Consider the following 13303-nt stretch of genomic DNA (forward strand, 5'->3'; position numbering starts at 1 on the left):
GGTCTCAAAGGCTCATGCTAAGCTTTAATGCTTGTATAAGTTTGTGTGCACGTGTGTGTGTATGTGTGTGTGTACATGAATACATCCATTAACATATGAAATAAAAACTTCTATCACTCAACCATATAACTCAAATACTATGTGTAATAGAAAACCACCATATGGAAGATTCACACATTGTGGGGTGTAAACACCAAACCCAATGTCTTGAAATATTTAAAGCCATATGTGGTAACGAATGTAACCAATAACCTGGGTGTAAACTGAATTTTTGGTGCAGCATTTGTATCCCTTGGCTTAATTAACCTGTACCATTTTTCTCTATATTTGACAATATGAGTGAATTTTAATGATCTCTCATGTATTTTCTATGTTTCCTATATTTCAGTAACAATGTGAACTCAAATTTTTGGCAGATCACATTTTTTCCAGTTGAAAATAAAAATGTGTTCTGGGTTGGGAAAGGCAAGTTGGGCTTGGGACAGAGATGTAGTCAGACGCTTTTTGACAATGGTTCATGAAAACTTCATTCCCTCTGGTGAAAATCCAGCCTGATAAATTGAATCCTGTGACATGGAAAGTCACATCATATTATGAATTCTGTTGATAGAATGATGACAACAAAGCGGTTACAGATTATTTAAATAACAGAATGAGAGCTTTTCAGATTATAAATGTATGTTAATATTTTAAATTAAGCCCTATCTTTATGAAATATGTTGCTTCTTCAAAAATTTAAAGAAATAGGAAGAACTGCAAAAGAGCAATGCAGCTCTAAAAAAGCCGTAGGCAGCCTAGCAGAGAGCTGTAGGGCAAAAATTGCCTATAGAAGAGTATTGTATGGAGCAATCAGCAGGAGGCCTGAATATGCCTATCATGCTCAGTCATTGGCTGGGAACCGCCTAGGGAGAGTGTGTATTTGATTCAAATACTGTAATGGATCCCAGCGGTACGGCAACTCAAGGCTGTTATCTGACCGAATTCTATGCAACAGGTTCATTCTTGAAGGTGTATCTCAGTGATACACATTTATTGCCTCCACATTAGTAAATACCAGATTTTTTAAAATACCATTTACAATAACAACAAACCTTATATGTTGCTAGGTATTAATGTAATAACAACAAAGTCCTGCAAGAACTTAAGAAAAAAAAAGTGTAAAACTATGTAAATCATAATAGAATAACTAAATTTAGTAGTATGTAATAATTTTGGATAACAATAATCCATACAAGTAATTACTCTACAAAAAATAATACTTTATGAGTTCAATGAGATTCCAGTTGATAACTTAAAAAGATTTTTAAAACTATTTATGAAATATTAGATCTTAAAATATCCAAAACATTCATGAGAAAGGAGATTTGTCCTACCAAATATCAAGTCTAATTATAAAGCTATAATAAAAAAGATAAGGAAAGTAATAGATCTGCCAGGTGGTAGGGTCAGGGCTGCTAGAGAACACTCCTGCAGGGAGACCATGCTGAAGCCCCAAAAGAGGCTGGTTGGGGCTGCTGAGCCTGCTGGGCCAACAATAAAGGGACAGCAGGAAACTGTATCAACACTAAGAACCCAGCAGGGACATCAGCTTAAGTGGATAACTCCAACCCTAAGAGGACCAGCCTCTAAAAAATGTGGGAAGAATCTAAACAGTTACTGGCTGATGAAAGTTAGAGACAATAAGCAGACTAGAGAAAGGTGTAGATGTGAAGTTCAGTGCTGACGATCTTAAAGCACAGCCCAAGTAGACAGCATGATGGGATGGTATTCGAAACTCCCAGGACAGACCCAGAATTCCCTTCCAACCATGAAGCTGGAGGAAGAAGCTTTCTACTACCATGGCAACTGCACAGAGCCAGGCTTCACAGAACTCATGAAGCTTGTGAAGGAGGCTTACCCAGACCACACTAAGTTTGAGAAAAACAATCCCCATTATGACCCATCCAGCAAAGAAGACAACCCTAAATGGTCCATGGTGGATGTGCAGTTTGTTCCAATGATGAAGCATTTCATTACCCTGGCTGAGCTCAAAACCCATCACCAGCCCTTAAATATATGGCTCTCTTAGAGAGGCAGACCATAAAAGAGACTCTTAACTATAGAGAACAAACTGAGGGTTCCTGGAGAGAAGGGGGCAGGATGGTCTAAATGGGTGATTAAGGAGGGTACTTGTGATGAACACTGGGTGTTGTATGTAAACTAATGAATGATGAATCACTAAATTCTATTCCTGAAACTAATATTACACTATGTTAACAACTTTAATTTAAATAAAACCTGAAACATTAAAGAAATATATATATGGCTCTCTTCACTTGCCAGAGACTCTCAATTTAGCCCCTGACCCTAGAGGAATTTGATTTTACTTTGAACCTGGAAAAAAGGGAACCAAGTTAACTGGGACACTGTTGCTGGAATGTGCAAGAAGTTAGTTACTCCAAAGAAGTCAAGCTTTTATAAGACAAAAGGTGTGAGGAGGTTTGCTTGTTATGTGTACCTAGGTGGTTTTCATGTACCCTTTTCAATAAAACATTAATATAAAAAAAAGAGGGAAATAGAATGAATTAAAAACTTAAAAATAAACCTATCAATCTATCATATCTTAATAAACAATAAAGTGGAAATATTCATCATTTAGAGTTACAGGATCAGTGATTTCATTACATATAGTTTTAGAAAAGAAATGGAGCCATAATTCATGCCATACTTAAAAATCAAATACAAGTGACATCACCAAGATGAACACATCTTGGCTATTCCTGACTGATCTCTCTCACAAGAACAGTTAACATCTACTGACAAACAAGATGCCACTGAAAGAATCTTAGAACACAGAGGTGAGGCTGATGCACCCCTACATCTCAGAGACCAAGACAGATTGCATTAGAGGGGTACGAGAAGAGGCTACACTTTAACCACATTGTCCTTCCCCCGGGCAATTCAGACCATGCAGAGAGAACTCCCCTGAGCCTTTAGTTCTTCCAGTGGGAAATGACAACCCAGGGGGAAAAACCAGCCTCCCCCAGGCTAGGGGTCTCTTTGTGGGGTCCCTACTCTGATCTTTCACCACAGGGAGTATAGGGGAATCTGTGGGGCCCAAGCAGAGGTTATATTTATATCCGATAGACTTTAAAAATGGGAAAGAGAGACAAAGAAATCCAAAATATAATGATAGAGGTGTCAATACATCAAGAAGTTATAACAATTTTAAATATTTTTGTGTCAATATTAGAACACCTAAATACACAAAGCAAAATTAACAGAGCTAAAAGAAGAAATAAACAAAAATACAATTATAGTTGGGAATTTTAGTACCCCCCACTCATAGCAATGGATAGACCACCCAGTCAGTGAAAAAAGAAGGAAATTGTGGATTTGAACAACACTATAGATCAAAGGCACATAACAAACATATACAGAGCATTCTAACCAGCAACAGCAGAACACACATTCTTATCGTGTGCCCCTGGAACATTTTCTAGGCTAGATCATTTTAGGCCATAAAACATGTCTTAGCAAATTAAAAATTGAAATTGTTCCAAGTATCATCTCTGACAACAATGGTACAAATCTAGAAATCAATAAAAGAGGAAAACTCAAAAACTCATGAACACACGGAAATTAAACACTCCTCCCCTGAACAACTAATGGATCAAAGTAGAAATTACAGGGCAAGTAAAAAAAAATTTTTTTGAGACAAACAAAAATGGAAAAACAACATACCAGAACTTATGGGATACAGCAAAAGCAGTTTTAAGAGAGAAATTCATAGCAATAAACACCTACATTAAGAAGCAAGAAAGATCCCAAATACAACTTAACTTTATGTCTTAAGGAAATAGAAAAAGAACAAACTGAGCCCAAAGTTAGCAGAAGACAAGGGGGTGGTGGGAGGGGGAATTGGAGGAAGGTGGTCCAAAAGTACAAACTTCCAGTTATGCAACAAATAAGTCTAGGAATGAACATACACCATGATGACTATTGCTAATGCTGCTGTATGATACATAGGGAAGTTGTAAGAGAGTAAATCCTAAGGTAGCAAGGATATTTTTTTCCTTTTTCATTTCTTCTTTATTGTAACTAGATGAGAAGATGGATGTTAGCTGAACCTATTGTGATCATTTCACAATAGTGAAACGTGCCTTAAACTTGTATAGTGATGCATGTCAGTTATTTCTGATTAAAATTGAAAAAAAATCAAATACAGGAAGATGAAAATCTAAATATGAAAAATACTACTTTAAAATTTTGGAAAAAATGCAAAAGAATATCTTATGATATGAAGGAGGAACTAATTGTTTTACATAAGAGACAAAGAAATAGCCATAAGAAATAGACAAATTTGACTATATTAAAATTGAAAACTTCTGTTGAACTAAACACATAATAAAACTAAAAGAAAATAACAGAATTAGAGAAACCATTTATAACTTACCAAATTAAAAAGTAGTGTTTATAATGTATTTTTAAGGCCCCACAATTTAGTAAGGTTAAGAAAAAGTAAGAGGAACATAAGCAAATGAAGAGACCAAACAATTCTTAGAAGCTGAAATATGAATTATCAATACATAAAAAGAATGGCTGAAACCCACTAGTAATTAAAGAAATAACTATTTTTAAAGCCAAAAGTCACTTTCAATTCTTCAGATTTGGTAAGAAAATATTTAAATCTACAGATATCAAGTATATTTGCTTATATATTGATGAGATTTTAAATGCACACAACTACTTTGGAGAGCACATTTGTTGGTATCTAATGAAATTGAAGATGCGTATATCTTATAGCTCAGCAATTTCACAACAATGTACATAGAGAAATTTTCACTGTAACATAAGAACTGCCCCAAAATGTCTGTTATAACACTGTCTGTAGGGCGCCTGGGTGGCTCAGATGGTTAAGCGTCTGCCTTCGGCTCAGGTCATGATCTCAGGGTCCGGGGATCGAGTCCCACATCGGGCTCCCTGCTCCTTGGGAGCCTGCTTCTCCCTCTGCCTCTCTCTCTCTCTCTCTCATGAATAAATAAATAAAATCTTTAAAAAAAAAAAAAAAACACTGTCTGTAATAGCACATATCATAATCAACCTAAATTTCCACTAACAGCAGAACAAATATTTAAATTGTGCTTAAGCCAGCAGGCAGTTTTGGCATAGTGATCTAGAATGATTTTTTGGAGTTACTCTGCCAGCGTGTGAAATCCAGCTCTATCAACTTTGGGCAAATGTAGCTCTATGCTTCAGTTTCTTCATTTGTAAAACGGAGGTAAAAATTGTGTCAGCTTCATGTTTTTTGTGTATAAAAATAAATGATTTATATAAATAGAATTCAGATATAATCAGATACATAGTGAGCTTATAATAATTATGAGCTAATATTAATATCAGTCATATGACAATAGACCATACAACAGATAAAATGAATCAACTCGAACAATATTTATCAATGTGAATGGATTTCAAAAAATCACATTTAAAACATTTTTAAAGAAAGATACATAAAACAAGATACCATTTACATAAATTTAAAACTTGAAAATGATACTATATATAATTAGTGAATATGTTCATTTATTATAAAAGTATAAAATCATGCATGGGAATTCATCTTAAACTGGAATATTTTATTAAAAATAAATAGACCTCAGAGCACCTGGGTTTCTCATTTGGTTAAGAGGCTGCCCTTGGCTCAGGTCATGATCCCGATGTCCTGTGATTGAGCCCCTCATCAGGCTCCCTGCTCAGCGGGGAGTCTGCTTGTCCCTCTCCACTCTCTCCCTTTGCCTTCCCCTTCTTGTACTCTCTCTCTCTTTCTCAGATAAATAAAATCTTTTAAAACAATTTTTAAGAAAATTAAAAAATAAACCTTAGGACATGATGTACAAGTGTATATGAACACTGCTTGGCTCTTCTCTTTTTATTAATGCTTGAAATACTTGGTAATTAAATATATCAGAGTGTTAACTTACTTTTTCCACCAAGAACTCAGCATTTCCCAGGCTCTTAATTTTAGTGCCCCTCATTATTCAATTTTTAGAAAGCTTCTATAGTTCTTAAAACTACAGTTTCATTTAATTATGTAGTATTCTTCGATAATAATTAGACTTAGACAATATGTATTATGAATTGATTTTACAGTATAAATATGCAATAATCCCATTACACAAATGTTTACACATCTTAATTAATATAAATATTTTGATAAGTAGAGAACATTGGCTACAGAAAGATCATTATTCTATCAAAAACAGAAACAAAAACAAGTAGTATAGGACATTCAAAACAAGAATTGAAAACTGGGGCATACTGCACAAATGGTGAAAGAATGATTTCCTTCAAGGCTTCCCATGGTGCCTGACCCGTGCCCATACTCTATCTCTTCTACATCTTCTCATTTTGGTAGCATTTCTGATAGACAAAATAGAGTCTCCATGGATCCTTCTCAGAACCTGTGATGAGGGCCTTGCATCATTCAGACAAGGAGTTAGCAACCATTTTCTATGATGAGCAAGATAGTAAATATTTTAGACTATGTGATCCATATGACCTCAGCCACTATACTCAACTCCAGTTGTAGTGCAGAAGACATAGGCATAGATGATATGCACATGAAAGGGCATTAGATCCAATAGGTGATTGGCTGTTTCCAGCTCTGATTCTAAGTCTCTACAATGACATAGTCAGTCTCTCTCACCTTATCAGAGCCCAATGAGAGGCTATTACTTTCCTCTTGAAAGATACAGGACAGTAGGTTGCAGCAGTGCTTTACTCCAGAAACCCAACGGTGTGTTGAGTTATTCCATTTCAGGACGTAAATCTATATCAGCTATTGCATTATTAACTAATGGTCCTATTAAGGACCAAAAAGAAAGGCTAACTGTTTCTAAACCTGTGCCAGTAGGATAGCAGGCTTTCTGGCCATGGAATAATCTCTGCAACAAACTTCTGACAGATTCTATTACTTACTGCTACAGGTGAGAATAGATCAAACTATGATCCTTTTCAAGTAGTTGAAGTAGTCATTTTTTATTATTCCTTGTTGTTCGGTGGAGCAACCTAAGATTATCTTTGACTCCAAATAACCCCATTCATTGATCTCTAAGGACTCCATTGATGGTTGTCCTACCAGTGGCTTTAGTTAAGTTAGTGGTCCATGAGTTCATCCACAGCCCTGTACATGATTACAAAGGCTAGAAGCCTGTTCTTTCACTTGTTTCCTTCTCAGCCATGCTCATCCTGTTATCGGTGTAATGTATCTGTGTAATGCATTCAGTGTAATGAAAATTGTCATGACAAAGTGTAGGGAAATACACACACTTGTATAGAATAAAAGACAAACTACTAACCTTTCCAGATAAAAACAAATTGCTTCAACGAGTCTAAGTATATAAGGACCCAGATCATTGCTTAATAGAGCTTATTACTGCACATTATAAAGGAGATAATGTGTTTCAGTACAGTTATTACACAATGATTACAGCAATGGTTGAGATATCGGTAGTCTATATCAGTCTTTAGATTATATCTGTTATTTGATTTGGTGGTGAGGGAAGTAAAGAGATGTTAATAAGCCACTCTTCTCCTAGATTTCTTTGTTTAATATGATGACCTCCTTACTTTCACCCACATGGCTGGATTTAGAGTTAAGAAGTTGATTGAGGATTTGTGGGCTTAATTTGACTACCGATTGGTAGGTTTCCCATACTTCAAGTCAAAAAACTGTTGAGTAAAGGTTATCATTGTCTTCCCATATCTGAACATCACTCAATAAAAATGCTATCCCCATAAAATAACAGCTATTATTTATTCTGCATTTACCATGAGTCAGATATGCACCTAAACAATTTATCTGTACAATCTAACAATTCTAGATATAGCCCTTTCTTGTTCTATTTCATAGCTGATAAGTCTGGGAATTAAAGATTTTCAGGGAAATATTAAAACTAGTTCTTCTAATAAGCCTATGTTTTTTTTTTATACCATCCCTATTAATCTTTTAGATGAAATAAAATCTGTTTTCTCTACTATTCAGACATGTGAGGAATATTGACTATAGTAGATGTGTTAAAGAGAAACAAAATATGCCTCTAAAAGAACTAAGCATTTGTCAGTCCCCAGTCCAGCTCTTGGGACAATGAGTTCTCAGACATTTAGTCTTCATAATACCAGTTGAAATGTCAGTTGTGGGCTTATGAATAGAAAAACAGATAGGAGAGAAAGAAGGGTCAATTAAAACTAGTAAAACCTGATGTAGCAGCCAGATGGCTGACCTTTCTCTCAATATCATCTCAGAGAATCAGGACTCAGATTCTAGTGTCCTGGTTTACTGTCCCAATGGCAAGGCATTAGCATGTTTGGATCATCCCACACCAAGCTGATGCACTTTCAAACTTTAAGCGAGCTGGAAAGAGACACTCATAGTTCTGGACCCCAACTCAATGCTCTGAGTCAAACTGTGATGATAAGCCAAGAAGCTCTTCCTGCCTCTTGGTCACAAAGGGAGTATGTTTCCTCTTTCAGCAGTGCTAAGCTGTTTTCTCATTCACACATATATGTAATGTTGGGCATGGACAGGAGGTCTATTCATTGAACATGTCACTGGACAGAAAGAAATGGTTACAGGCTCATGATTCAACTTGTAGGTAATCTATGTTTCCCGTTTCTTCTATTTCTGCTCTTTTATGAATGCTATTTTTGACAGGTCATTCAATGTTTCTCTATCACTATTAGAGTGAGAAATTACAACTTATACCAGTCCAGAATCCATCAGATAGGAAGGAAAGAAGGAAGGAAGGAAGGAAGGAAGGAAGGAAGGAAGGAAGGAAAGAAAGAAAAAGAAAGAAAGAAAGAAAAAGAAAAGAAAGAAAGAAAGAAAGAAAGAAAGAAAGAAAGAAAGAAAGAAAGAAAGAAAGAAAGAAAGAAAGAAAGAAGAAAGAAAATTTTTAGGCAAATGTGTAGAGAAGAATTAACTTTACACAGAGAGGTTCATTTGGCCTTAATCCTGGCTCCTGGGAGGTAACTTCTAAACCCTTGGAATTCCCTGAGTGAATGGAATGTCTTTGTTATTAATGGTGGGCCTCTGGGACCACAGCTGATAGTTTATGCTAACAAGATGATTGCTGGTAGGCTAGGCTCCTCAGACCCGCGCTGATCATTTTGCTAAATAGATGACCCACTGTAGGGGCTGGCCAGATCCCAAAATACAAACCATGTGATCAGAGAGTTAGGACTGTTGGCTATGTGAAATCAGTCTGATCTCCAGAGTTTGGACCTAGAGATTGATTTCATCCATGTAGGCAGTAAATCATCCATGTCAACCTACCTAATGAAGCCTCAATAAAATCTCTGGACAGCAAAGCTAGAGTGAGCATCCTGCTTTGGCAATATTTCATGCACATATTGTTACACTTCAGTGCCAGGAGGGTGACATATCCCTTGGGACACAGAAGCCTTGTATTTGAAACACTCCTCCCAGTCTTACATTCTGCCTCATGTGTTTCTACTTCATGTCCTTTTGCCACAATAAAAATAATAGTAAATATAGTGCTTTCCTGGGTACTGTGAGAGTAATTATTAAATGTGAGGATGGTCATGGGAACCCCCACATTTTTAGCCAAGTGATCTGAATTGAGGGTGGTCTTTAGGACCCCAAAACTTGTGAATGATGTCTAAATTCTTGGGTAGACTTGGCAGTCTGAAGGACTATGCCCTTAATCTTGAGTTTGGTCCAACTCTGAGTAGCAGATCTTATCAAAATAAGATTCATACAATAAAAATGCACAAAAAATACATAACCTTTTATACAGTAATTTTAATGTTAAAAAGTTATCCTAGGGTGGTGGTATATAATCATAATTATAAAATGAATTAATTATAAATGAGAGAAAATTATAAATAATAAAAAATGAGAAAAAATAACTGAGTAGTTCAAGTTCAACTCTCATCAACATTTTATTTAGTGTGTATTATGGCCTGGTTACTGGGTTAGACACCAAAGATAAAATATTGAAAAAGATGGATATTCTACCCTATACTGTAGCACTAACAAATAGAATAGTAATTTATTCATTTAGATGAATAGACAATTTTAATATTCTATGATAACTCCCTTAATAATGGATGAATACTTTGCCATTGAATCACATAGTGGTGGCACTGAACCCAGAGCTGAGTCAGAGTAGTTTATACAAATGAAGTGAACAAACTAGAGTTGACTGTAAATAACAAAATATCTGATCAGCAGTGGTTACAAATCAAAATATTTAGTTATCCGACAAAATAATAATTTAAACATTGGGGTGCATATGACCCTTCTTTTCACTATATCTGTGTCTTTGGGGTAAATACCCAGTAGTGAAATTGCTGGGTCATAGGGTAGTTCTATTTTTAATTTTTTGAGGAACCTCCACACTGTTTTCCAAAGTGGCTGTACCAACTTGCATTCCTACCAACAGTGTAAGAGGGTTCCCCTTTCTCTACAACCTCTCCAACATTTGTTGTTTCTTGCCTTGTCAATTTTTGCCATTCTAACTGGTGTAAGGTGGTATCTCAGTGTGGTTTTGACTTGAATTTCCCTGATGGCTAATGATGATGAACATTTCTTCATGTGTCTGTTAGCCATTTGTATGTCTTTTGAGAAGTGTCTGTTCATGTCTTCTGCCCATTTTTTGACTTATTTGTTTTTTGGGTGCTGAGTTTGAGAAATTTTTTATAAATCTTGGATATCAGCCCTTTGTCTCTAGTGTCATTTGCAAATATCTTCTCCCATTCTGTGGGTTACCTCTTTGTTTTGTGACTGTTTCCTTTGCTGTGCAGAAGCTTTTTATCTTGATGAAGTCCCAAAAGTTCATTTTCCCTTTTGTTTCATTTGCCTTTGGAGATGTATCTTGAAAAAAGTTGTTGTGGCCGATGTCGAAGAGGTTATTGCCTATGTTCTCCTCTAGGATTTTGATGGATTCCTGTCTCATATTGAGGTCTTTCATCCATTTTGAGCTTATCTTTGTGTACGGAGTTAGAGAATGGTCGAGTTTCATTCTTCTGTATATAGTTGTCCAATTTTCCCAGCACCATTTATTGAAGAGACTGTCTTTTTTCCATTGTATATTTTTTCCTGCTTTGTTGAAGATTATTTGACCATAGAGTTGAGGGTCCATATCTGGGCTCTCTATTCTGAGCTGAGATGCCCTTCAACAGACAAATGGATAAAGAAGATGTGGTCCATATATACAATGGAATATTACTCAGCCATCAGAAAGGATGAATACCCAAATTTTACATCAACATGGATGGGACTGGTGGAGATTATGCTAAGTGAAATAAGTCAAGCAGAGTCAATTATCATATGGTTTCACTTATTTGTGTAACATAAGGAATAGCATGGAGGTCATTAGAAGAAGGAAGGGAAAAATGAAGGGGGGAACCGGAGGGGGAGATGAACCATGAGAGACTATGGACTCTGAGAAACAAACTGAGGGTTTTAGAGGGGATGGGTTAGCCCCGCCATGGGTATTAAGGAGGGCACATATTGCATGGAGCACTGGGTGTTATACACAAACAATGAATCATGGAACTCTACATCAAAAACTAATGATGTACTGTATGGTGACTAACATAACATAATAAAATTAAATTAAATTAAAAAAATAATAATTTAAAATAAATAACACAAAATAAGAATAAGCAATACTAGATTTGGAACAAAAGCTCAGTTTTATCACCTGGGACCCAGTGATATCATCAGATATGTCATTCTATATCCTGCTTTGCCATCTTTAGCATTCTGGCTTTTCAATCCTGGGTAAGGATGTTTTCTGCAGGTCAATGCCATCACATTCAAGGGGAAAAGGATGGAGTAGGACCATAGGTTTCCTCCTCAAGAAGTTCTGCCTTTTCATCAGGAGTATATGCTAGAGCATTTGCCAAAATGATGCTGTAGGCTTCATTAGTGAGAAGATAATAAATTATGGTTCTGATATAAGAGAATGGGATTTCCATAATTAACTTTATACCCTGGCATTGGTGGGGGGGCCATATCCATTCTGAAATCAGCGAACGTCCACCCTTAACTAAGATCAAGTAGGCTTTGGCTATTGGGTAATTGACAGCATCTACCATAGGACATAACCTAGAAGCTAAGCCCTCGTGGATGATTAGGATTAGCTAAAAAAATATGGGGATCAAAAGGACAAAATGAGGAAAAAAATTTCAGACAGAATAACAGCTAATATTTCAGAGAGAGAAATCTTGATAATTGTACTGAAATACCAACAATTTATCACAGTGTAAAAGGTGATTGTTGAGACATGAGATGATAAAAACTAAGAAAGAATAAAATCATGAAATACCACAATCACTTAAAATGAAATGTTACCAATTAGTCAGAAGGATAATTTAAAAGATTATATGAAATAGACATGCAGGCATACCTTGAAAATATTACAGGTTTGTTTTCCAGACCACTGCAATAAAGTGAATATCACAATAAAGCAAGTCAAATTAATGTTTTAGTTTCCCAGTGGATATAAAAATTATGTTTACACTAACCTAGTCTATTAAATGCTCGATAGTATGTGTCTAAAAAATATACATATCTTAATTAAAAAACACTTTATTGCTAAAAAAATGCGAACCATCATCTGAGCTTTAGGTGAACTGTAATCACTGACCACAGATCACCATTACAAATACAATAATGAAGAAATTTGAAATATTGCAAAAATTACCAAAATGTGGCCTAGAGACATGAAGTAAACAAATGTTGTTGGAAAAATGGCGCTATAGACTTGCTCAAGGTGGGGTTCTCACAAAACTTCCGTTTATAAAAAAACGTAATATCTGAAAAGTACAATGAAACAAAGCACAATAAAAGGAGGTATGCCTAGATTTATGGATAAATTAAGGAAATAAAACAAATATATGTACTCTGGTAGAAAGCATACATAGTAAGTATGGTAAATATTTAACACAAAAAACAGATCTAATTGGGAGAAGATACTAGGATTATGGATGCTATATAGTCAACTATTTTATATATTAATAACTTAGTTGACTAAATTAAGATGCTAGTTTCCCAGCAGCACAATGTTTGGCCTTCCTGCCAATTTACAAAATAGAACTGTCAAGTAAAACTGTATTGTCTTCAAAGTTCAAGCTGCCACATGTGGTTGTGTAGCTTGTGCACTGCACAAGGTCACCCAAGTGTCAAGTGTCATTTCTGTTTGCTCGGCCACGCATCTTGCTGCTGGGCTACCCCTGGAAAGGTTCCATTTTTAATTCCCATAAAGTTATCATTTGGACTAGCTGCGCACTT

The 13303-nt window shown here is 35.8% G+C and overlaps 1 pseudogene; it reads left to right on the plus strand.

Annotated features, from left to right (window-relative positions):
- The first annotated feature begins 1480 nt into the window (after window positions 1–1480).
- On the plus strand, window positions 1481–2397 carry LOC116632318 (annotated as a pseudogene).
- The last annotated feature ends 10906 nt before the right edge of the window (window positions 2398–13303 follow it).

Source organism: Phoca vitulina, unplaced genomic scaffold, assembly GCF_004348235.1.
Source record: "Phoca vitulina isolate PV1807 unplaced genomic scaffold, GSC_HSeal_1.0 scaffold1, whole genome shotgun sequence".
Taxonomy (NCBI): Eukaryota; Metazoa; Chordata; class Mammalia; order Carnivora; family Phocidae; genus Phoca; species Phoca vitulina.